The following is a 21,723-nucleotide window of genomic DNA, read 5'->3' as shown; positions in this document are numbered from 1 at the left end:
TGTGAGTGTTTCTGTCTCGTAGATAAGTTTATTTGTGTCATATTTTAGATTCCACATATATGTGATATCATATGGTATTTGTCTTTCTCTTTCTGACTTACTTCACTTAGTATGATCATCTCTAGTTGCATCCATGTTGCTGCAAATGGCATTATTTCATTCCTTTTTATGGCTGAGTAATATTCCATTGTATATATGTACCACATCTTCTCTATCCATTCATCTGTCGATGGACATTTAGGTTGTTTCCTAGTCTTGTAAGCATCTTTTCTTGAAGGATCTGATCATATCTTTCCTTCTAAGCAAAACCCTCTCTTAGACTAAAGTCTAAACTCTTTACCACAGCCTAAAAGGTTCTATGTGAAGGGCCCCTGCCTGCCTCCTTGACTTCATGGACAAATGGGTTTATTTATAGGGAAACCTGGACGATAAGACCAGTGGGGAATAGTGACCCGGCAGTAGTGTGGAGCAATGAACAGGTGGTCATGGAGAGTGGTGGTGACCCAGCAGTCGTGGTGAGGCAGCATGCTGAGCTGAGGAACGCATGTGGGTCCTCTGGCCTGGGTTCGAATCCTTGCCCTGCCCCGTCCCCCTGAGACCGGGGGCATGTGAGCTGCTGAGGCTCTCTGAGCTTCATCTGTCACATGGGGTGATACTGACCTTTGAAGTTTGCTGGAATGGTTCTCTGACATAGCATCTTTTTCAGCCCAGGGACAGAAATGCAGTCAGTGGTCTCTTCCCCCTTCTTCCACAGATACAAAGTCCAGTGGTTCCCTGAGCAAGCTGCAAAACAGAGGTGAGGTGCAGAGCTGATGAGGGGTTATGTAAACCCAGGCCCAGGGATGCTCTGGCCCTCCTCCCCACCTCCCCATGGTGTGGTTAATTCTAGAAAAGGCTTTGTTGAAGCACAAGATTTGCTGATAAGAAGTAGACTGTTGCTTTAGATGGCTATGCCCCGACGGGGCCACCTTAGTGACAAGACTTGGCACGTTTAGGGTGTCAAGGACAGCCCTTAGATCTGGGCCCTTTCACAGCAGCTGGGTTGGGAGGTCTGCTCAGGGAAGCACAAAAGGGAAGGAGAGTCTGAACATGATGTTGGAATCATTCTTTAGTGAGAGCAAGATCTCCCCCGGAGTGCAGAAAGAAAAATCTGAAGTTAGGAACTGACAAGAACAGAAAAGAAGCATATTTTATAGATTAGTTAAGAGCAATTAAAATGAAGACCATGGGATTTTTTTAAAAAAACAAACAACTTAGGAGACAATAGTTAGTTCCGAGACTAATGTAGTTGTAGGGAACTCTAGTCTGTGGTCAGCTGTAGGTACTTTCCACACCCATGAACCACCACATGGACTTAACCCCAGCAGAGCTCAATTTCAGATTCTCTAAACCAAAGAGAAAAGCCCCGAGTTGGGTTAACTGACAGCCACATGCTAAAGACAACCCAGATCTGAAAACAAACAAAAAAATGTATGTGGAAACAACCACGTTCTGGTGGTTTCTAACGTAATTATTGTTTCTTTCTCAGGGAGATTTGCATAATGTTGCAGAGGTGTTGTCAGGTAGGCTCCAGCTAAGTGTGCAGATTTTGTGTGCACCTGTTTGCAGACCAGATAGAGTACAGTCTTATGAGAGTAAAGTCCTGCTACTTTCTGTGGCCTTATTTATTTTTTTAAAGCAGCTTCACTGCAGTATAATAGACATACAAAAAACTGCACATATTTAAAGTATACAAAGTAAGTTTTCACATATGTATACATCCATGAAACCATCACAACAATCTGTATAGTAAACATCTCCATCACCCCCTGTACGTTTGTAATCTCTCCCAGGCTTCCCTTCTCTTTCCCCTCCATCCCTATTCATTTGTTTCATGTCACTGTAGATTTTCATTTTCTATAGTTTTATATAAATGGAATATACAGTATGTAGTCTTTTTTTTTTGGCCTGACTTCTTTCACTCAACATTATTTTTTTAATTTATACTTATTTTTTATTGAAGTATAGTTGATTTACAACGTTGTGTTAACTACTGCTGTACAGCAAAGTGATTCAGTTATACATATATACATTTTTTTAATATTCTTTTTTATTATGGTTTATCATAGGATATTGAATATAGTTCTCTGTGCTATACTGTAGGACCTTGTTGTTTATCCTTTCCATATGTAAAAGCTTACATCTGCTAATCTCAACCTCCCACTCCATCCTTCCCCCCACCCCCTCCCCCTTGGCAACTACCAGTCTGTTCTCTGTGCCTGTGATTCTGTTTCTGTTTCATAGATAGGTTCATTTGTGTCATATTTTAGATTCCATTATTTCTTTCTTTTTTATGACTGAGTAATATTCTATGGTATACATGTACCACATCTTCTTTATCCATTCATCTGTCGATGGACACTTAAGTTGTTTCCATGTCTTGGCTATTATGAATAGTGCTGCTATGAACATAGGGGTGCGTGTATATTTTTGAATTATAGTTTTGTCTGGATATATGCCCAGGAGTGGGATTGCTGGATCATATGGTAATTCTATTTTTAGTTTTCTGAGGAACCTCCATACTGTTCTCCATAGTGGCTGCACCAATTTACAATCCCACCAACAGTGTAGGAGGGTTCCCTTTTCTCCACATGCCCTCCAGCATTTGTTATTTGTATCAACATAGTTATTTTTGAGATTTATCCATATTGTGTTTATCAATAAATCATTTCTTTCTTTTTTCTTTTCTGAGAAGTGGTCCATTGTACAGATGTACCACAATTTGTTTTTCCATTCATCTGTGGATGGACATTTTTGTTGTTGCCAGTTTGGTGCTATTACAAATAAAGCTGCTATGAACATCTGTGTACAAGTCTTTGTGTAGACATCTGCTGCCTTTTCTCTTGGAATTGAATGTCTGGGACACGTGGTAAATGTTTAACTTTTTGAGAAGTTTTAAACTTCCGAAATGGTTGTATCATTTTATATTCCCACTAGCAGTGTATCAGGATTAAGATCCTCCACATCCTCTGCAGCACTTGGTATGGTCAGTCTTTTTAATTTTAGCCATTCTGAAATATGTGTAATGGTATCATATCGTGATTTTAATTTGCATTTCCCTAATGACTAATGATGTTAAGCATGTTTTCATGTGCTCATTGCCATCCATATAACTTCTTTGGGAAAATGTCTGTTCAAATCTTTTGTCCATTTTATTTTTAATTGGGCTATTTTCTTACTATTGAATTTTGAGAGTTCATTATATATTCTAGACATAATTGCATTATCAGATATATACGTGGCAAAAATTTTCTCCCAATTTGTGATTTTTCTTTTCTTTCTCTAAATAGTGTCTCTCAAACAGCACAAGTTTTTGATTTTGGTAAAGTTCCATTTATCAGTTTATTTTTTATGGATTGTGTATCTGGTGTTGTAGCAAAAACTCTTTGCCTAACTCAAGATCACAAAGATTTTCTCCTATGTTTTTCATCTAGAGGTTTATAGTTTCAGATTTTACATTGAGATCTATAATCCATCTTAAATTATTTTTATATGATGCATGTTATGGACTCAAGTTGATTCTTTTGCACATGGGCATCCACTTGTTCCAGTGTCACTTGTTGAAAAGGCTGTCTTTTCTCCATTTAATTGCTTTTGCACCTTTGTCAAAAAGTAGCTGTCCGAGTGTGTGTGTGTGTGTGTGTGTGTGTGTGTGTATTTCGGGTATATGGCACATAGAAATATAATAATATTTTATAGTGTCCTGTGTCCTGCAAGCTTGCTAAATTCACTTTTTAGTGTTTTATTTGTAGATTCTTGACAACTTCATACATGCATAATTATGCAACTGTGGCTCTTTACAGTCCATGACTTTTATTTCTTTCTCTTGTCTTCTTGTGCTGGCTAGCACTTCCAGTACTATCTTGAAAAAGAGTAGTGAGAACAGATATCCTTGCCTTGTTCATGACATCAGGGTGAGAAGATTTCATCTTTCATCATGGAATATGATATCAACTGTAGGTTTTTCATAGCTGACCTTACACAGGATGGAAAGTACTTTTCTGTTCTTAGTTTTCTAAGTTTTTAATCAGGAATGGGTGTTAAAATTGGCCAAGTTTTTTCTGCATCCTATAGAGATGATCAAATGGTTTTTCTCTTATAGTTAATATAGTGACTTGTATTGATTAGGGTTTGCATATCAAACCAACCTTGCATTCCTGGGATAAACCCCATTTGGCCATGATGTTTTATCCTTTTTATATATTGTTGGATTAAATTTGCAAAATTTTCTTTAAAAATTTTTGCATTTTGTTCATGAAAGTTACTTGTCTATGGTTTTCTTTGCTTGGCTTTGGAATCAGGGCAATGCTGGACTCATAAAATGACTTGGAAGTATTCACTTCAATTTTCTTAAAGAGTTTATGAGGATTGTTATTCCTTCTTCCCTAATGTTTGGTAGAGTTCACTTGTGAAGCCATCTCAGCCTGCAGTTTTCTTCATGAGGACATTTTAACTACAATTCAGTTTATTCCATAGATAGAGGGCAATCATGTTATTATTGTATTTTAAGTGAGCTCTGATAATTTGTGTCTTTAAAGGAATTTGTCCATTTCATCTATGTTTTCTAATTTATAGGCTTAAAGTTGTTCATAATATTTTCTTATTATCCTTTTAATATCTGTAGAATCTTGAGTGATGTCATCTTTATCATTCCTGATATTGAGTAATTTCTGCCTTAATACTTTTTTCCTGATCAGTCTGACGAGAGGTTTTTAAATTTTGTTGATCTACTTAAAATACTAGCTTTTGGTTTATTGACTTTTCTTTATTGTTTTTCTATTTCATAGATTTTTCACTTTGATCTTTATTATTTCCCTTTTAATTCTTACTTGGGTTTGATTTGCTCTTCTTTTTCTGCTTTTTTCAAGTGTGAGTTGAGGCCATTGACTCAAGATCTTTCCTTTTTTCTAAAACAGACATGTCATGCCATAAGTTTCCCTCTAAGATTACTATAGTGGCATCTTGCAAAGGTTGATATTGGGTGTTTTCATTTTCTTTATGTGAAAATAATCTTTTTTTACCTTTTGATTTATTATTTGACCAATGAGTTATTGAAAAATGAATTATTTAGTTTCAAAATATTTGGAAATTTTCCAGATACATTTCTGTTAATGATTTCTATTTTAATTGTAATTTTTTTTCAGAAAACATACTTTTAATAACTTGAATTTATTTAAAGTTAAGCATTGTTTTATGGCCCAGAATATATTACATCTTAGAAAATGTTCCAAGTGCCCTTGTAAAAAATGTGCATTCTGTTGTTTCTGGGTGAAGTATTCTATAAATGCCAAGTAGCTAAATTTTATTAATAGTATTGTTCGAGTCTTCTACATCCTTTCTGATTTTCTGTTTACTTGTCTATCAATTATTGAGAGAAAGGTATTGAAATCTGTAACTCTAAATGTGTATTTATCTATTTCTCCTTATAGTTTTGCCAATTTCTGCTTCAGTATTTTGAAGCTCTTTTATTAGATGCACATACATTTATTTAGGATTGTTATGTTCTCTTGAAAAATTGAGCCCTTTATCATTTTGAGATGTCCTTCTTTATCCCTGATGATATTCTTTGCTTGAAATCTACTTTTATATTTATATGGCCGCTCAGATTCTTTTTATTAATGTTCACATTGTATATCTTTTCCCATCCTTTTTCTTTTAACCTATTTATACATTTCTTATAAGTAGCATGCAGTTGGAACTGCTATTTAAAAAGATCTAACTTCACAAACTCTGCATTTTATTAGAGATATTTAGAGCATTTACATTAAATGTAATTATTGATATGATTAGGTTTAATCCTCTCATCTTGCTATTTTTTCCAAAAATTATCCCATCTGCTCTTTGCCCACCCCCCTTATTTTTTCTCTACCTTCTTTTGGATTAATTGGATATTTTTATGACTAAATTTTACCTCTTTTGTTGCCTTATTTGCTCTCTCTGTTGTGTTATATTAGTATTCCTTAGTGTTTATAGAATACATATTTAATTTATGAGGTCTACTTTCAGGTGATATTATACCCCTTCCCATGTAGTAAAAGAAGCTCACAACACGATACCTCCACTTCTCCCCTCCTGGCCTTGATTTTATTTTTGTCATTCATTTTATATGTACATATATTTATAAGTATCATTCTAATCATTATTACTTTTGTTCACATAGTCAATTATGTTTATAGTCATGCTTACTTTTCTTTATTTCCTCCCGAGGTCCTGAAGTCTTCTGTTGTCATGTTCTCTCTGTTTCGAGCACTTCCTTCAGTAATTCTTTAAGGGTAGGTCTTCTGGTGACATATTCTCTTAGTTTCCCTTCATCTGAGAATGCCTTTATTTTACCTTTATTCCTAAAAAGGAGTTTGACTTCCATTTCCAGTTCATCATATAAGGAGCTTGGAAGTCATCACTCTGTCCTAACGTCAAGCAAAAGGCAGAGCAAACTGAAAAATCAGCAACTCTTTGATTTTCAGAGAAATGAGATCACAAGGCAAACCACATCTCCCAAATTGAAAAGACAGATAAGCAAATAGTGAGAATCACTTCTTATGGGAGCAAAAATTCCCGAGGGAGCAGAAATCTCTGCAGGAACCAGAGCCAGGGTAAGAAAACCTGAATAGCTGGAGGCTCAGTGTGGACAAGTCTTAGGGTCAAAAACTCCAGGGAGACCTATCATAGGGAGCCCGCACACTTTTGTAAATATTATCTCCAGGTAAGCCCACTTACCTTGTTTCCTGTAAGTCTTAAACATAGCTCATTTTCATTTTATGTGGATGATACTAAGAAGTCAGACCATTTCTTTGATAGAATAAATACAAAATCTTAAGATTTTTTTTGAAAAGAAGCTATTAGCATTTATTAATGAATCCTGTTGAGATGTTTCATAAAGAGAAATATACATTCCTAGCAAGCTCCATCTCCAAACTACAAATCAGCCTTTTGCTTGTCACAATTCCACACTAAGTTTCTGTATTAAATTAGATCAAGGGCTTTCAGACTTGATTTGAACACCTATGGAACAGTGCTTAGATGCCTTAAATTTTAAAAAGGCATAAATAAATAAATAAAATGCCTTAAACAAACAAACAAACAAAAACAAAAGTAGTATTTCCAGGAACTCAAACAGGTTTTTACCGTGAACATCAGAGAAAAATTCCCTTGTTTTTCCATCGGGGGATGGAAAAGGAACTATTTTGAAATAAGTCAGAACATTCTGTTCTTAACAAGACCTGCCTTCAAGTGAAACTATTTTACCAGAGCCTAAACCATTAGGGTTTTATCAGAGCCTAACCAAGCTGGGGGAAGGGAAATACCCAACTCCAGGCCACTCTAGCCATCCTGTCCCATGTAAGGTGGGGGGTGAGGAGGAGGAGATAGACTGGGAAGCAGTTGTGAAGTTCACAGTTCAGAGGCACAGGATCACTAAGACTGAGACCTAATCACAGGACCATAGAATGCTCCCCTCCCCCTACACCTTACCTCTTACTACCACAATACTGAAGACCTATTTATCTCAACTTGTTTTATCTAGTATATCCTGCCTGGCTATCAAGAAACAGTTTCAAGGCATATTAAGAGGAAAAAATCCACGCCAAAGCCCACAGTTTGAAGAGACTGAGCAAGTATCAGAATTAGATTCAGATACGGCAAGAATAGTTTTGCTGGAAGTAGAATTCTTTTGAATTTTACAATTCTTTTTGAATTTTACAATTCTTTTGAATTTTACAAGTAAATTCTTAATTCTTTTCTATCAGTACTTGTAAAATGCTGTACCACTTCTTCCTGACTTCCATGGTTTCAGATGAGAAATGGCTGTCATTTGAATAGTTTTATAAGCAATACCTTACTGCTCTTTAGCCTCTACCAAGACTTTTGTCTTTGTCTTTAATTTTCAGAAATTTAACTATAATTTGTCTTAGTGAGGATTTCTTTGGCTATATCCTGTTCAGGATTTGTTCCAGTTTTTGAATCTGTAGGTTTTGCCTTTTGTCAAATTTGGGAAATTTTTAGCCATCATTTACTTGAATACTTGTTTCAGCTGCACACTTTTCTCCTCTTTTCTGGGATGCTCATGATACCAATGCTAGATCTTTTGTTATCATCACACAGATCTCTCAGACTCTGTTCATTTCTTTTTTCAGCCTATTTCCTTTTCTATTACTAAGATTGGGTCGTTTCCAGTTATCCATCTTCAAACTCACTCATTCATTCCCTGTTGTCTCTAAACTACTATTGAGCCCATCCTTTGGGTTTTTATTTCGGTTATTGTATCTTTCAGTTTTATCATTTCCAACTGTTTATTTCTTTAATAGCTTATATTCCTTCACTTAGATTTTCTAGTTTTTTCTTTTGTTTCAAGAGTGTTTTAAATTGCTCATTGCATAATTTTTATAATCGCTGCTTTAAAACACTCTTCAGAATATTCCAACATCTGAGTCATCGTGGTGTAAGCATTGGTTGATTGTCTTTTCTCATTCAAGTGTGATTTTCCTGGTTCTTGGTGTGACAAGTGATTTTTTATTATATCCCGGACATTTTGGCTACTATGTTGTGTGACTCTGGATTCTAGTTAACCTTTTTTTTTAGCAGGCGAGTCACCCTGTTTAGGTATAGTGGTAGGGGTGTATGTTTAATTCCCCCCTCTCAGCCCAGCTGGTACCTTCCTGAGAAAAATGGAGCATCTACTCACATCCTCTTGCTGGCACTGAGGGGAGTGTAAGTTCAGCCCCCTCTATGCCCTGTTGACACAGTGTCCCTCACACCACTTCATTCTACCTTGTTGCTGCCAGGTGGGGGTGGATGCTCAGCTTCTCTCTGAGCCCTGCTGACACCAGCTGTAGAAAAGCAGAGCTCCAACCAACATCACCCCACACTGACTCAGTCAGTCTTGTTGGTGCCAGGTTGGGGGAGGAGGTTCAGCTCCCTAATGGACCCTTCTAGTGCAACCCCAGCGGGGGACTTGGAGTGCCACCTGCTTCTGCCATAAAGGGAGTGGACCATGAGCTCCCACTCATCCTGACTGAATCCTCTGAGCAGGATGGAGGGGAGGGGGAAGGGGGCACAGGATTCCATTGGTGTTTGGCTTAAGTAGGGCAAATATGATCAAACAAGAGTTTCTATTATTATGTCACCTTTTACTGGCTCTTTAGCTAGAGAAGCAGACTTTTCTTAGAGCTTTTTTGTCTGTGCCTGTTGACAGTTTTGGGTACCCCATCCAGGATGTGTAGGAGACAAAACAAACGCACAAACACAAAGTTTTCTAAAAAACCAAACAGGGAACCCACTGCTGTGTTGTTCCTCAAGTCCTGCATCCCTTAGGCAGTTCACTTTATTCTTTCAGACCCTTTTCAGAGTTGTCTTTTGTTTGCTATGTTGTGTTACATCCAGAGGTTTTTAGTTGTAAGAGGGTAGGACCTGGGGGGAATGGGGCTACTCCACCTTGGCTGGGACTGGATGTCCTCGAGGATCTTTTAAAGATGTTAAATAATAAGATAAAATTCCTAGCATTTACTCATGTATTTACCATTTCTAGTACTCTTTATTCCTTTGTGCAGGTCCATATTTCCATCTGATGTCATTTACCTTCTGCCTGAAAGACTTCCTTTAAACTTTCTTGCAGTGTGCATGTGTTTCTGAAGAATTCTTTCAGCTTTTGTATGTCTGCAAAAATCTTTATTTCTTCTGCATTTTTGAATGATATTTTTATTGGGTATTAAGTTCTAGGTTGACAGGTTATTTTTCCTTTGTGAATATTATAGGAGAGATGCTTATCTTATGAAATTATTATGAGAGTAATGTGAAATTATTATGGGAAGTCACGTGAAGTAAGCAATCACAGATATATAAAATAAGAAAACTTTACACCCAGGAACTAGAAGAAAACAAAACTTTTAACTATTTTTCCCTTTGTGTGGTGGGACTATTCATTATCAATTTTCTTTCTATTTTTCTAGGGTTTTATTTTACCCTCAAGATTTTCCCTAACATGTACAGCTTTTATAATGGAAATAGTTTTATTACATTAAAAAGCAATAAACAGATATTCTAGGACAGGTGACTAAATTAAATATGGTGAAAAGTCAGGGAAGTGAAGAGATTGACTGTGAAAAGCACAAGAGCACTTTTTTTGGGTGATGGGAAGGTTTTGTATCTTGATAAGGATGTGAGTTACACAAACGTATCTATTTTTCAAATTTTTAATGTTAAGATTTCATGCATTTCACGGTATATAAATTTTACTTCAGAAACAAAAAGAACTGTATGCCTATAAATTAATTCGTTTGAGATGGGGGTGGAAGAAAGATGAAGGCAGAAAGTGGATAGTTATAGAAGGCGGTGATAGATACACAGGGACCCATTAGACTCTTCTGCTTTCTTTGTGGTACGTTTGAAACTTTCATGATAAAAAGTAAAGACAAATGCATAGTCCCTCTGATCTAGAGAAGATGCTGACCACTTTCTTCATTCCTAGGAAAAACAAGAACAAGGAAGAAATGAGAATAAACTGTAAGGGAGAAAGTATGTAGTTCAATTAGGAAGATATTTCATCACTAGGAAAACCTCTCATGCAAAGAGCGTCTTAGTGCCTGACACTTTTAACATTCAATCTTTCTTGGTTTTAGTTACAAAAGTAACATAAACTCAATATAAAATAATCATACATTAGAGAAAAGCAAAATTTAGAAAATGAGTTTCCTCTCTCTTCACAGCCCCTGAGATCATGGCTCTCAATGGTTTAGTAAGCCATTCAGATGTTTTCATGTATATGTGTATGTGTATGTGCCTGTGGTTGTGTGTGTGTGTGTGTGTGTGTGTGTGTGTTGATGGAACTGGTGTTACAGTATATCTATTATTCTGCTCCTTCCTCTTTTTTGCTTAAGCATTCTGCTTGGAGATCTTTATAAAACAGAATAAACAGCTGTTTAGAAGCAGAAGTTAAAACCAGATGAAAAGGAAGGTTCTTTCTCTTTGGAGTCCAAGAATGTGCCAATTTTATACACATTTTAAGCTCTGACATTATCTTAAATATGGATTTTTACCTAAATACATAATTTTACATGAATAGTATGCTTTTTATCTAAGGACACACACAGACACACACACACACACACACACACACACACACACAAACCAACAAAGTGACAGCAGTGAGAACAACCCCAGTGGTGAGATCCTAAGGTTCCATGGTGGTTGCAGGCAGCTGGGCTCTATGGCTGGGGACCCTGCTTAGTGGAATGACTCAGCAAAGCAATGGCCTGGGAGCAGAGAGAAGGCTGACCAAGATTAATTGCTGTCAGGAGGAACATTCTTTTCAGCTGGCTAATCGCTCTCTTAAGATAATGAAAGTATTTTAGGTTCCTCTTTGTCCAGATGCAAATAAACGGGTGAGTTAAAGTCACTCCCAGTGCAAAAGAGAGTGTAGAACACACATAACGAAGATAAAATGGTTTCCCCTAATTTTGCATACTTTCTTGTTTGCGCTTAAGTCTAAAAGATATTTGCCTTCACCTGATTTACATTCAGATTTGTTTCTCACTTTGTAGGTTGACCCTTCTCCGTTGCCCCACAGATTGTCAATTTCAAATATGATACCCCTGATTTTGTAGCACTGGCCCCTAAAAAATTTCAGACAAGACCCAAGAATAAGAACCTACGTGTGGGGGTAGGGGAGTGATGAGGTGCCCCTCATAGGATGATAATTCTGTCTTGGGGTTCTTTGTATCCTACAAGGCTTGGCTCTAAGGAGCCCACAGCATCTCCATACATGCTTTCTGGTTGATACATTTTCTCCGTACGGATTATTTAAGACATGTTTTGATGTTTCTAAGAGCTAGCTGCTGTGACACATGGTGAGTTGAGATGGGGCAATGTCAGATACAGTTGCAGCCATGTTATCACACCCCCGTGCTTTGCATAAAGCCTCATGCATTCACTTATTCATCCATCTATTTGTTCAGCTACCTCTTTCTACACAAAATTCTGACACTAGGCTTTGGGCTATGTGTGTGCCGTATGCACCTGGCCTAGTGTCTCCTTCAACTTGAGCCTGCTCTCTAAGACACGATCATGAGTACATCTCAAAGCCATGCTCCACCCTCCTCCCACTGGAGGACCAGGATGCCTCCTCCTGTTCCTCCAAGCCTAGGCACTGTGACTGTCACTGCCCATGAGAACCTCAAAGCTCCCTGCCTGTCGCCCCTCACCCATCCCTTCTCCTTGGTCTCCTTCCTCACCAGTTCCATGGAGCCCCTCCAGTGTTGAAACCATCACTTCCTCAGGCTCCCCCTGGGGTCCTCATGGGCCCATGCCAGATTCGTTGAGAGACTGCCCATTTTAGAGCCAAAAGCCTTCCCACACAGGCCTTGTGTGAGATCTCCAAACTTTCCCCAATTAAGATCAGCTTGTCACATCCCCAGACTTCTTAAGATCCCAAGAAAAAGCAGTATAGCAAAGGCCTGTCCTTGCTTCTGTGCCCAGCCTGCACCCTGCCCTGTCCAAACCAAAGCAAAATCCAGCCCTGGGAGGTCGGGCTACCCTGCCTTTCTTGCCTGAAAGGCTTCTTCCCACCCACCTGAAGAGGATTCTCAGTTGTCTTTTTTATCTCCACTTGGCAACCCTCCAATCTCTAAAAAAAAATTTTTGTTGTTATATCACATTATACCAAATTTGAGAAAGAAAAAATAATCCCCCATCGCTTCCACCCCCAGACACAACCACAGTTATCATTTTGGTGGATTGACTCAGATTCCACTTTGCTATGAACGTCGTTTCACTCTCTTGTCATCCTTATATACACACACGGACCTGTGTCCTATTATTGTCACAGGCACTTTTCCATGTTGCTACGTTGTTCTCACGGTCATCGTTTCAATACCTAACACAATATTAAAACGTTTGTCATGCACTATAATTTGAACACTTGATACATCTGTCAAAATGACAATTAACACTCTAATGAAACTTTCCTCCATATCTTGCTTTATTTTCTTTGGAGAGAGGGTCATGAACTCTTGCAATTCTTGACAGATAATGATAAATTGCTCTCCATGGGAGACTGTACAAATATATACTGTCAAGAGCAATGTGTGAAGATAACAGTTTTACCATATCCTTCCCAACGTTACAAATTGTCATTAAAATGTTAATTTTTGTTAGTGTATTAGACCAAAGCATAGTCCTTTATTGATATTTCAATTTGATGACTAATGTGAATGTTGACTGATTTTCCATAGACTAGTTAAGTCACCGTGGCTCCAAGCCAGTTACGTACCTGCAGTGTTTCCCTTTGGTTTCTATACCTTGGAAAGCTATTTTTCATAGAATTTTGGCAAGCTCATTACCTCTGGCCATTGATGCCAGGCATGCCATGCATCGCAGGGCTTTGGCAGGCTTGTCACTTCTGACCACCGATGCCAGGAAGGCCATGTTTTATAAACCCAGCTTTGTGTTTATTTGGAAGTGGCTCTTTCCCCTCTCAGGAAGGACTTGGCAAGGGTCCTGTCCTGTCATGGTGAGTTAGGTGCCTGTCTCCCTTGGACTGAGGAATTGGCCTGTGGCACTGGACTTGGGTACCAGGTGCCACCTCCTTCTTGGCTGCCCTCTTGGTGACACCTATACCGGTGCCCAATGGCCACTGGTCTGGGAAAGTATTCCTGGACTGTTTGGTCACAGGTCAGTGGCATCTAAGGAGTGGCCCAACAGTGAAGCCCCTCAAGGACTGGTGGCCTCACCAGAGAAGGCTCTAAATCATATGTCCCCTCCAACTGCCACCACAGCACCATGCTTGTCCTCTCAGTGCCCAGAAGGCAAACCAAGAGGGGGCCAGAGTCTCTCTAAGTCAAGCATAACGGGGCAGAAGGGGAGGTCTTGGCACATAAAATGCGCCCCTGCCTTGAGGCAAAGCCAAAAGCACTTCCTGTGTGCAATCAACAAATGTTTGTGGCACCTTTATGCTGTCCAAGCACCACTGACTACCTTCACAGCAAGACAGACCCTTCCAGAAGAACCACCTTCACTTGCCACGGCAGAAGCCTCCTTGAGCAGAGTCCTGGGGAGACAGAATGATGGAAATTACATCTTCCCAAGTAGGAAGAAGGCTGCACTTCCCCCGATTGCCTTGGTCCTCAGCAGTCTCTCAGCCAAGTTGTAGCACCCTTGGACTTTTGGGTTTCCCTGTAGGGGTCCCTATCTCTGCCTCCTGTACAATGTCAAGGTCTCTACGGAGACATGATGAGCTGAGAAGCCTGAGATATCCCTCCTGTCTTTATCAAACACTTTTGAATGCCTACCATGAGCTAGACTCTGGAGAGATGAAGCTGAGTTAGACCAGGTCTGGCCTCTAGAAATTCACAGACAATGATGTCCCTCATCAGAGTAATGTGGGCTGCTAGCTAGGCACGGGACACCTAGCAGGAGCAGGAGTCGGGCAAGTTTCCCAGAAGACATGGAGCCTACGTTGACCTGGGGAGCTGGAGAGAGAAGATATTAAATTACAAAAGGCCCTGTGTGCTTGAAATGTCATCTTGAAAGCTCTGAGCCTCATGGTGTCAAGCCAGGGGAGGTAGAGTATGACTAACTTTGCATTAAGGAAAGATTCCTTTGGCAGCTGTGTTGGGTGTGGATTAGAAGATCAGAAGGCCAAGGGCAATGGTCTTACCCCAAGGAGGGTGTGATGAGCGCTCGTGCTCAGCCTGCAGCAGTGGGATGGGGAGAACTAAGTGGCTTTCAGAGGCATGAAAGTGGAGATTCTGCCCAGCTTGGATTTGGTGGTGGTGGGAAAGGGAGCTTGCTGGCTTAGACAATGGACACATACTTGGGGGAAAGAGAATGAGTTCACTTTGTAGGTGTTGAATTCTAGACACCGAGGAGACAACCAAGTATTGTCCTGAGCTGCCCAGAGCATGGCCCAGGGCAATGAGCTGAGACCCCGTAGCAGCACAGCAGAGGTGGTTAAGTCCATGGGTGTGTGGGACCAACCAGGGTCTGCTTATAGAACAGGTGAGTCCTGAGGCCAGAGCTGGGCTCAATGACCTCTAAGAAGGCAACGAGAGAAAAGGACAGCGCAAAAGAGATTGAGAAGCCCTGGCCAGAGCAGTTGGACAACAAAGAGTTTCTGGAAGGAGGTATCTACTATGTCAAATGTTACAAGGAGGTTAGGAAAGAAAAAGATCAGGAAGTGACTACTGGTTGGGACAAAGGAGAAATGGTGAGTATCAGTAGATGGTCCAGGAAACTTGGCTGTGAAAAAAAGTCAGGATGGTGAGGGGGATATAAGGTCAATAGAGAGGATGTGTCAAGGTGGGAGATTTCAGTGCATGTAGATGCATGGAGGGTTTCTTTCCATTGCAATATATAGACATACAGCACCTTTTCTCTCTTGCAAAGGAGGAGTCAGGTTTCTTTCACAACAGCTTCTGAAGCCTGCTTGGCTCTGGAAGGTGAATTTCTCCCATCTGTGTGTGGAAGCAGTTAAGTAGGATAGAGCGGTGTTCTATAAGAAGACTCAACAGGAGTGACTGAAGAAGGACCAGAGAGAGGGAGGAAGCATGAACAGCAAAAAGGAGGGGCTGAAAAGGGGAGGACCCAGCGGCATGCCCAGAGGAAAAGGAGTGAGGTTGGCAGAGCTGGGTTGACTGGCATCCCACTTGAAGTTACCTGCTTGGCCAGGTAACCTCAAACCTCAGTAAAAGTCGGTCATGCCCAAGTACTTTTTGAGAGTTCAGAGGGCTTAATTAGGGATGGGGGTCTTAGGTCAATGTGGGGAGAAGAGAAGAAAACAGCCCTAAGAATCAGAGTGTGAATGAGGGGGAGAATCCAGCAGCAGAGGTTACAAAGTACCAGGTTAAAGGCTGGTGTGGCCACATCCTATTCCAGCCCAATTCATTGACTGTAACAGGAAGGAGGCTAGCAGGTATGGGAGCCCCAGGTACCTGACGCATGGCTTCCAGAGGGAAAGACTCAGGAAAGACAGAGAGGTTGAAGAAATAGGTCAACTTGACAAATAACCAATCACCGTTTACCAAAGGCCAATTAATTGAAAACTGATTTGTTGAAAATCAATTTGCTGAAGAACCCATTTCCCTAATGAGTGATCCCTGGAATTCCCCCAAAAGTTGTTTTGCTCAATTACTTTAAAAATTATAGAAATTTGTGTGCTATGGTTTCTACAACACTGAAGACTTTCCTGTAGGTTTGGTTTGCTTTTTCACATATGTTTAGTAGTTTAGCTTGGTTTACAAGTTTTCAGGTGTATTTTCACCAGATATTTCCCTGTGAATTTCTCAGTCCATCTCTGGTAAATGTCAATCTTATGTGGGTTTCAATATTTCAGAAGCAGGGCACTTCTTGAATGCCCAATATATATATATTTGGTGCCAGTGGATGGATTTTCCCTCAACTGCGTTTACTGTCAACTCTAATTTAAAGACTTGTGCCTAAATTGAACTATAGCTCCCACTTTGGGATTTTGCCATTGGGGAAGTTGTCATGGATATGTGAAAATTAACATGCAGAAGAAACATTTATTTGGCTGACTGCCAAACCACTTTGAAAAAGAAAAAGAGAAGTTGCAAATTGGTGTAAAATTACGCTTGAAGGGCAAAACTATCTTCTCTGCAAACCAAAGGTTAAAGGCTCATGCATTGGGCTTCCCTGGTGGCGCAGTGGTTGAGAGTCCGCCTGTTGATGCAGGGGACAGAGGTTCATGCCCCGGTCTGTGAAGATCCCACATGCCGCGGAGCGGCTGGGCCCGTGAGCCACGGCCGCTGAGCCTGCGCGTCCGGAGCCTGTGCTCCGCAATGGGAGAGGCCACAACAGTGAGAGGCCCGTGTACCACACACACAAAAAAAAGGCTCATGCATTACCAAAACCTTTTCTAAGTAATTTTTGAGAAGTAGTCAGCTTTAGAAATGTGAATCACTTACCCATAAATCCAATATAAAACAGTGGTGGAGAAACCAAAAATAAAACTTCTAAACTAGAGAAACACCAACAGCCAAAATGTTGAAAAGCATCATTAACGGCTTTTGAAACTTCCTGTGCAACACCTATTATGACACATTTTGTAAGTAATTAAGAGAAATACATTTTGGGGGATTTGGCAGTCTGTGGAATTGGTCACTTGGCAAACTGATCTTTAATAAGTTGGCTTTTTGGTCACAGTGAGATTTGGCGTTTGGTAAATGGTCTTTCAGAAAATGACTCTGTTTCTGCAGTCAAATGCTCTACCTGCGAACTCCACCCCCAAATGGCTCTGTTTCTCAAGAAGAGGGTGAGAAGGAGGCTGATGGAGAGACTTAGCTGGTTCTGAAAAGGGGGAGGGATGTGATCCCAAGATTTAGATTCTGCTGGAAAGGAGGGGAAGGAGGAAAGTAAAGTTATGCACAGAGATGGGCATAAGAAGAGTTAATTCCAGAGGCATGGAGAGTGGGTCCTTTTGCTGAAAGGGGTAAGAACATCTGAGGACAGAGAGTCTGGGAGCAGGAGTGCCTGGGGTCTCGAAGAGAGGAAGCAGCTTGCTGGGCGCAGGGAAGCTGGTCCACCTGGGACCGAACCAGAGAAGCTCTGCCGCACACCTACCAGTGTGATTTCTTCAGTGGTCCTCCACATCCTGGGTGTGACCAGCTGGATTGCTTTGGGGGTTTGGGGTTTTCCTGGGCAGGTGCTATGGGAAGATAAGGGAGGGAGAGATTCAAGGATGATGGAGAGAAGGATTAGAAATGAGAAGCCCTAGAAGCCAAGATGGTCATGAATGCAGAAGCAGGGGGACGCGCCCGGGCGGAACCGGGGTCTCCGGGTGGTGCAGTGTCTGCTGAGAGTGAAGCAGCTGGGGAAGAGGAGAGTGGGTGGGAAAACTGGAAACGGAGTCAAGACTCTGAGGTGGACCAGTGCTGGGGGCACAGGGGTCTCCTGTGGCCTTGGGGGCACTGGAGGGAGTGTGAGGTGGGGGAGGGACCTTGGAGCTCAGATCGATCAGGGGACATGGGAGACCATGGCATTGGCTGAGTCAGCCACAGACTCTGAAGTTGCCAGAGTGAGATGTGAGAGAATATTTAGTGCTGTTCTCAGGCCCAACTCCAAGTGCTCCTCCTCACTTCTACACACGCACACACACCACCCTCACCACCACCGACTCTGCTGCTGCTTCCACCAGCACCATTAACTCTTCTCCCACAGAGAAGAAAGGGCTTTTAAGCACTCCTCCTGGCCTCCCCCTCTCCCCATCCCTATGTCCTTCCTCCTTGTCCCTGCCTGGATGGCAATTAACACAGTCATAACTCTGGAACCCGCCTCTGTTTCTGGGCAGACATAGCCATTCATCCATGAGAGAATCAAATTAATCTATTTCTGTCTTCATGCTGCCCCGGCTGTCTTTCCTCCCACTCCCAGGGGACGGCACTACCACTCCCCATGATCCTCAAGTTCCTTTCCATCCTTCACCCTCCCTGTCTGCCCTGGAGGCAGCCTCAGCCCTCTGCTGGTGACGGTGTACCCCTGGGGAGCCTCTGACCTACATCAGCTCCTCATCCTCTTCTCGGAGCTCAGCCACAGCCTGGAGTGCAACAGTGACTCCTGGGGTTGTGGACTGGAAAGCCCTATTAAAATGCTAATATGGCATCTGGAAGGGGGTAAAATATTAAAACAACACTGAACATTCAGTTCTGAGGCTTCCTCCTGCTTTGAGCAGTCTAGGGAATGCACCTCACAGGGCCGTGCATCACATACTGAATGGCATTTCTAACCTGTCCTGCACCTGCCGTGATCCATACGAAGCTTCCCCTGCTCTCACGCTGAAGGCCAAGCACCACCCAGGGACCCCCCAGGCCTCAGGGATCTGGCAGCTGCCACTGCCCAGTGTAATACAGAAATATAACAGGAAAATCTCAAATACTTAAAAACTAAACAACCTACTTCCAGATAATCCATGGTTCAGAGAGGAAGTCTCAAGGGAAACAGACACTGAACTGAATGAAAATGAACATACGACACATCAACATTTGTGAGATTTTTAAAGCAACGCTTAGAAGAAATTTTATACTGTTAATGCTTTCATTAGAAAAGAGGAACATTTTCAAAGGAGTAGTCTAAACTCTCACCTCAGGAAACTAGAAAAAGAAGAGCAAAAATAATCCCAAAGCAAGCAGAAAGAAGAAAATAAGAAGATATGAACAGAAAACAACGAAAGGGAAAGCAAACAAAAAAACAAACAAAAAAAAGAATGAGAGAAAATTCATGAAACAAAATCCAGCCCTTGAAAAGATCAATAAAAGTAACAAACCTCTAGCAAGACTGACCAAAAAAGGGAAAGAAGACACAAATTACCAATATCAGGAATGAAGCAGGAAAAATCACTACAGGTCCTGCAGACCTCAGAAGGTTAATAAGAAAATGGTATGATACCTAGGAATAAACCTACCTAAGGAGACAAAAGACCTGTATGCAGAAAACTGTAAGACACTGATGAAAGAAATTAAAGATAATAGAAACAGATGGAGAGATATACCATGTCCTTGGATTGGAAGAATCAACATTGTGAAAATGACTCTACTACCCAAAGCAATCTACAGATTCAATGCAATCCCTATCAAACGACCAATGGCATTTTTCACAGAACTGGAACAAAAAATTTCACAATTTGTATGGAAACACAAAAGACCCCGAATAGCCAAAGCAATCTTGAGAAAGAAAAACGGAGCTGGAGGAATCAGGCTCCCTGACTTCAGACTATACTACAAAGCTACAGTAATCAAGACAATATGGTACTGGCACAAAAATAGAAATATAGATCAATGGAACAGGATAGAAAGCCCAGAGACAAACCCACGTGCATATGGTCACCTTATTTTTGATAAAGGAGGCAAGAATATACAATGGAGAAAAGACAGCCTCTTCAATAAGTGGTGCTGGGAAAACTGGACAGTTACATTGAAAAGAATGAAATTTGAATACTCCCTAACACCATACACAAAAATAAACTCAAAATGGACCTAAATGTAAGTCCAGACACGATAAAACTCTTAGAGGAAAACGTTGGCAGAACACTCTATGACATAAATCACAGCAAGGTCCTTTTTGACCCATCTCCTAGAGAAATGGAAATAAAAACAAAAATAAACAAACGGGACCTAATGAAACTTAAAAGCTTTTGCACAGCAAAGGAAACCATAAACAAGACCAAAAGACAACCCTCAGAATGGGAGAAAATATTTACAAATGAAGCAACTGACAAAGGATTAATCTACAAAATTTACAAGCAGCTCATGCAGCTCAATATCAAAAAAACAAACAACCCAATCCAAAAGTGGGCAGAAGACCTAAATAGACATTTCTCCAAAGAAGATATACAGCTTGCCAACAAACACATGAAAGGATGTTCAACATCACTAATCATTAGAGAAATGCAAATCAAAACTACAATGAGGTATCACCTCACACCAGTCAGAATGGCCATCATCAAAAAATCTACAGACAATAAATGCTGGAGAGGGTGTGGAGAAAAGGGAACCCTCTTGCACTGTTGGTGGGAATGTAAATTGATACAGCCACTATGGAGAACCGTATGGACGTTCCTGAAAAAACTAAAAATATAACTACCATACGACCCAGCAATCCCACTACTGGGCATATACCCTGAGAAAACCATAATTCAAAAAGAGTCAGGTACCACAATGTTCATTGCAGCTCTATTTACAATAGCCAGGACATGGAAGCAACCTAAGTGTCCATTGATAAAAATGGATAAAGAAGATGTGGCACGTATGTACAATGCAATGTTACTCAGCCATAAATAGAAACGTAATTGAGTTATTTGTAGTGAGGTGGATGGACCTAGAGACTGCCATACAAAGTGAAGTAAGTCAGAAAGAGAAAAATAAATACCATATGCTAACACATATATATGGAATCTTAAAAAAAAAAAAAGGTTCTGAAGAACCTAGGGGCAGGGCAGGAATAAAGACTCAGATGTAGAGAATGGACTTAAGGACACGGGGAGGGGGAAGTGTAAGCTGGGACAAAGTGAGAGAGTGGCATGGACTTATAGGTACTACCAAAAGTAAAATAAATAGCTAGTGGGAAGCAGCCGCATAGCACAGGGAGATCAGCTTGGTGCTTTGTGACCACCTAGAGGGGTGGGATAGGGAGGGTGGGAGGGAGACACAAGAGGGAGGAGATATGGGGATATATGTATATGTATAGCTGATTAACTTTGTTGTAAATCAGAAACTAACACACTATTGTAAAGCAATTATACTCCAATAAGATGTTAAAAAAAAAAAGAAAATAGTATGAATAACTCTACATATATACATTTGGCAACTTACATTAAATTTAAGCTTAAGAAGCACAAACTACCACAACTCATCAATATGAAATAGATAATATAAACAGCTTTATAACTATTAAGGAAATTCAATTCATTATTTTAAAACTGGGCTTGACACTTAAAGCACATTCCATAAAATGAAAATTGATAAATTGGACTTTACAAAAATTAAAAACATTTGTTGGTGAAATACCCTGTTAAAAGGATGAAAATACATGCTGTATATTACAAGGCAATATTTTCAAATAATTCCAATAGTCAATATTCAATAAAGGACTCATATCTAGAATTTATAAAGACCTGTCAAATCTCAACAATAAAAAAATAAACAATCCTATTAGAACTTGGGTCAAAGAATTGGAGAGATATTT

At 40.4% G+C, this 21,723-nt stretch overlaps 1 long non-coding RNA gene across 1 annotated transcript in view; it reads right to left on the bottom strand.

The window, feature by feature from the left end:
* LOC309816066 overlaps positions 1 to 21,723 on the bottom strand; it is an 87,616-nt gene that overhangs the window by 8,769 nt on the left and 57,124 nt on the right. Inside the window, exon 4 of the long non-coding RNA XR_014295959.1 lies at positions 661 to 783. This is a non-coding gene — a long non-coding RNA (uncharacterized lncRNA). The remainder of the gene's footprint in view (positions 1 to 660; positions 784 to 21,723) is intronic.

The sequence above is a fragment of the Mesoplodon mirus genome, assembly GCF_964341445.2.
Source record: "Mesoplodon mirus genome assembly, chromosome: 14".
NCBI classification, from domain to species: Eukaryota; Metazoa; Chordata; class Mammalia; order Artiodactyla; family Ziphiidae; genus Mesoplodon; species Mesoplodon mirus.
This window is presented reverse-complemented; position numbering and strand designations above follow the sequence as displayed.